The sequence below is a fragment of the Mandrillus leucophaeus genome, unplaced genomic scaffold (assembly GCF_000951045.1).
Source record: "Mandrillus leucophaeus isolate KB7577 unplaced genomic scaffold, Mleu.le_1.0 Scaffold148, whole genome shotgun sequence".
Classification (NCBI taxonomy): domain Eukaryota; kingdom Metazoa; phylum Chordata; class Mammalia; order Primates; family Cercopithecidae; genus Mandrillus; species Mandrillus leucophaeus.
The window spans coordinates 5,649,374-5,654,486 of NW_012101454.1; the positions used below are offsets into that span (position 1 = coordinate 5,649,374).

Below are 5,113 nucleotides of genomic sequence, written 5' to 3' on the forward strand. Positions count from 1 at the left end.
GGTTAAATTTCTGTAGCTTTAGAGGACGGGAGACTTCATGACTTCAATGCCAAGAAAAGTTACAGAGGCCTGCTGTACCTGAAAATCAAGTTTGAGCTTCAAGAATAAAGGCCATGTTTTAAAAACAGCTGTGTATGTATAGTTATATATTTTTCATGCCCATATATTTCTGTATCTTTTATTTCTAAGTTGTTGCCATTTATAGCAATTTCATCTTCTCTTATCCTTTGTCACCAGGAAAGAACCAAACCATTGTTTCTAGAGACCCTGCAGTGTACAGACCACTGGAAGAAAAAGTGTTGGCGTAGCTGCTTCCTAATGTTATCTATGTGGAAATGAAACCTCAGTGTACTATGACTTCATCCCTGGTTATGTTGTATATTTATAAATAAGTTCATTCAGTCGTCGCTGAAACAACTTAAAAGGGCCGAATGATAGTTATTGAGTAATGATGCAGACAAATCTGAAATCCTGCGCTAACATGGATGGAATGCTAGCTGTATGTCCGGCACATGCTGTATGCTTTACATTTAATCCTTACAGCAACCCAATACTGTAGATAAAATCATTATCCCGATTTCACAAATGAAGACACTGCCCAGAGTGCCATAAAGAGATTATTGAGCAGGATTTGAATCTGAACTAGGAGACTTAGTTTAATCTCAAGATAGCTTGGTGTCTTGCCAGAATGGATGGAGAAAAAGTATAGAAGATGTTGACATTTTAATAGAAAGATAATAAGATAGCATAGCTCCAGAAATTTACATAACCTTTAAAGTTATTCTTTGGGGATTCTGTTTGTCATAGATTTGAGCCTGTCCTAGTCTAACACAAATTTTGGAGCTGAGTAAACAGCTCCTTAATAAGTGTGTATGAGTAAACAAATCATGAATATGGTCTACAAAATAGTAAATTGTTGAAAAGCTGAGATTCAGGAGAAATTTTCAGAGAGAAAAGCATTGCTTATATACATTTGGCTCTTACAAGAAACATTCAAACTAACCTGTTAACAACACAAGCCAAATGATTTTGCCATATGTAAGAAGAAGAAGAAAAAAACCCAAAACCTTTAAAATGAGAAAGGCTTCCTTACAAAAGAAAGATTGTTAAGATATTTTAAGATACATTGATTCCAAGAACTGTAAATTTATGTGTAAAAATCTATTATCAGGAGTTAAAAGGATAAAGAGATTATTATTCTTTAACAGAATGAAGTGCCGTAATGAACGTCAGAGGTGCTCAATAAATGTTGACTGAGCATATCATCAGTTAACTGAAGCATTTTCCTGACTCTGTAATGTTCTCCTTTCTACCAGTAGTGATTTACCAGTTATATTAAAACTTAATCAGAAGCCCCATTGGTCAAAGGCTGGCTTTGGGGCAAATATTTATATCTGTTACAAAACAGCCAGTAGAGTGGGAGGTTATGTGTGTGTTCAAAGTATCCCCTCAAAATGCAGATGATTGGAACAAAAGCATGAGGGGGAAAAACAGGGACAGCTGAGCTGCAACTAATTAGTTTTCTTTTACCCTTTCTGAATTCCAAGGTGAAAACTGTGACTGTGAGTCTAACCTGTTACAGAGGCTAAAAGTGGCTTCAAAAGCAATGTCTAAAAGAGAACAAATACCTGATACAAGCATTATGTAGTCAACATGGCACTGAAATTCTTTGGGCTCCCAGAAAGTTTAGGAGAAAACCTTAAATGACTTTTCATCATTCTAATTATTGTCCTAACACTTAGGCTAATAGTTGAGAAAGGAGATAATAGACAACAACTGCTCATTCTCCATCACCACAATGAGAGCTTTTCCTTCCCATTAAAAACATGACTCCATCAATAACACTTGCATTTGTTTCTGAATAATCAGTTGTTTCCATCTTGCAGAACACCAGTGAGGTGCTAGTGAGAACCCAGAACAATTTCTAAGGAGAATGGCTATTGAATGATGGGATCAGAAATTAGGAGAGAAATAAGGTGCATTTTCCAGTGTACAACAGGATGACAAAATTTTCTATGAAAAAAATCTTTATATATTCAATTCAAATTTTTTCAAGAGCTTCCTGGATTCAAGTATGCTAATGGTACCACAAGAGTTGGATTTGTGTTAAGCTACTATCAGAGACTTGGAATAGCAGTAGATTAAATGAAATAGGGGTTGTTTTCTCACTTAAATTGGAAGATAGGCAGTCTAGGGCTGATATGATTTCCACTGTGTCACTGGGCTGTTGCCCTTCTGTCATTCTGTTCTGCCATCCTAGGCAAAGCAATATTGTCCAAAGATAAACCCAGGCGAGGATGTAAATTGGTGGTGGAAACTGCTGGTGGGAATGTAAAATGGTGCAACCACTTTGGAAAACAGTCTGAAAGTTCCTTAAACGGTTAAACATAGAGCTACCATATGACCCAACAATTCCACTCCTAGGTCTATATCCAAGAGAAATAAAAACCTATGTCTACAGTACACAAATGTCTATGGCAGCATTATTCAAAATAGTCAAAAGGTCAAAACTAACTGTCCTTCTGTAGACAAATGAATAAACAAAATGTAGTATATTCACGTAATGGAATATTCAGCCGTGTAAAGGAATGAAGTACTCATATATGCTACAACTTAGACAAAACTTGAAACATTATACTGAGTGAAAGAAGCCAGTCACAAATATATTATTCCATTCATACGAAAGTCCAGAATAGAGAAATCTGTAGAGGCAGAAAATACATTAGTGATCATTTAGGGCTGGAGAGAGTATGGGTGGATAGGGAGTGAGATCTAAAGAGTACAGAGTTTCTTTTTCTTTTTTTCTTTTTTCTTTTTTTTTTAAAGACAGTCTTGCTGTGTCCTGCAGCGTGGAGTGCAGTGGCACAATCTTGGCTCACTGCAACCTTCACCTCCCAGGTTCAAGTGATTCTCCCGCCTCAGCCTCCTGAGTAGCTGGGATTACAGGCATGCACCACCATGCCAACCTAATTTTGGTATTTTTTGTTTGGTTGGTTTTTGGTGTTTTTTTTTTTTTTTTTTGAGACAGAGTCGCACTCTGTTGCATAGACTGGAGTGCAGTGGCACAATCTCAGCTCACTGCAGCCCCCATCTCCTGGGTTCAAGGGATTCTCCTGCCTCAGCCTCCTGAGTAGCTGGGACTACAGGTGTGTGCCACCGTGCCCAGCTAATTTTTGTGTTTTTAGTAGAGACAGGGCTTTACCATGTTGGCCAGGCTGGTCTTGAGCTCCTGACCTCAAGTGATCCACTTACTTTGGCCTCCCAAAGTAGTCGGATTAGGAGTTTCTTTTTCATGTGTTGAAAATGTTTTACAATTGGTTGACTGGTGATGTTTACAATATCTGCAATATGCTAAAAATCATTGAGATGTGCATTTTACGATTCATTGTGAATTAGTGGCATGTGAATTATGTCTCGGTAAAGCTATTTAAAAAGTTAAAAAAAGAGGTGTTTATAGTTTTATTGGCACGTACACACACATGTGTGCACACCTGTACACAGTAAATCCAGTGTCTTCCCCAGGAATAGTTACAGGGTAAGAACCATACAACAAACCCCCAAATATGTGACTTATTTTCAGATTTCTGGATACTATTCAAATTCTACTGGCACTAAGAAGCTAAATATGAGGAAACAGGACAGAAAAATCTGTTAATGAAAGAGAAATATTTTAGGTCCATCCACTGGATACCTCGTGATAATATAAAGGAAAGTTCCTGCCGCACAAATATTTTGCAAGTGTGCTCTAGTCTTATAGCATCTCAGTCTTCTTAGCTATCTCTGTTTAAATGCAGGAAGAAGCAGACTACCTGCCAAAACAATCCTTTTGGATAAGCACAAACACAGATAATAGTGAATTTTATGGAATTGAACTTAATAATAACAAGAAGGTAAAGTGATACTTTGTCCTGAAAAATTAATATTAATGGAGGATACCATTGAAGGTAAAACAAAACCAGCTTCCCACTCTACCTGCCCCAAATCTGCACTTGCAGTAAAAACCCCCAAAAACAAAGCAAAATAAGAATTATGACACTAAAGCCCCAAACTTCTATTTTAATTCTTAAAAAAGAATACTCACTTCAGAGATATTTTCAAATTAATGCCAGTTATTTTGAATGAGCAAATTATAGGAATATTCATATAGGAAATAAGTTTTTCAGGAGCTATTTAATGGTCTTATGTCTTAGGGGATCCTTTTAGCTGAATACTTCCCAAGGCTCCTTAGTGTGTGCCAAGTTACTTTCTCTCTTCTCCCTCTGAGGTAATCTAAAATGAATTAAATTAGCAATGTATTTCATCTCATGTGACTGAAACAGTGTCATATTCCTAATACATAGGAATATATATTTGTTTCAAGTGGAACTTAATCCATAGGCCATCTCTGATTTGACATTGATTATCATGTAGACTGAATTCAATAATCTCTCTCTTGCATGTATATGTATTTATATAAATTATATATGGACATACAAATACAAACTTCTCACTTACATATGATCTGGTCTATTTTATTGGACTGTTGATACATATTTTTGATGTTCTAAATGTTCCTTATGATCTCAGATCTCAGCCAACATGAGCAAGTGAGGCAGAATGCCCCACTTTCTCTTGGTGTGTGGGTACTGTAAAGCAAATGAACGCTCTACCATTCCTTCTAGACAGATATTTATAAGCCCCTACAGCTCTGCAATCCTTTTATTTCCTGATTCGTGTTTGGCAGCATCATAAGTACTCATTGTACCTGTTCTATAGTAGGGGATGTTGAGAACAGAGCTTAAGCTATTATCATTATCAATGTGTTTAATAAGAGCCATACATATAAATCTCTCCAGAGCTCAGCTCATTAATAAGAAAAAAATCACTTTCTCTTTAGAGTTGCTGGCAGATTAAAATTAGATAATCTAGAAGAATAAACTTAGAAAAAAAAGATGTTTAAAAATTATTAAAATCATTGTCTAATTTCTATAGGTGTTATAAATTTAAAGGATGTTATAAATTTAAAGAAAGATTACATCAAATTTTATTAATAAAAATAAAGTCATTTATTCCTGAATTGTGTAATCCTTAAAAACAAATTGGATTTACTCAAGAATATGGACTAAGTATCTTG

The 5,113-nt window shown here is 35.9% G+C and overlaps 1 long non-coding RNA gene across 1 annotated transcript in view; it reads left to right on the plus strand.

Annotated features, from left to right (window-relative positions):
- The window catches only part of LOC105535595, an 83,767-nt gene continuing 78,654 nt past the window's right edge, over positions 1 to 5,113 (plus strand). Inside the window, exons 1-2 of the long non-coding RNA XR_001005461.1 lie at positions 1 to 132; positions 1,887 to 1,976. This is a non-coding gene — a long non-coding RNA (uncharacterized LOC105535595). The remainder of the gene's footprint in view (positions 133 to 1,886; positions 1,977 to 5,113) is intronic.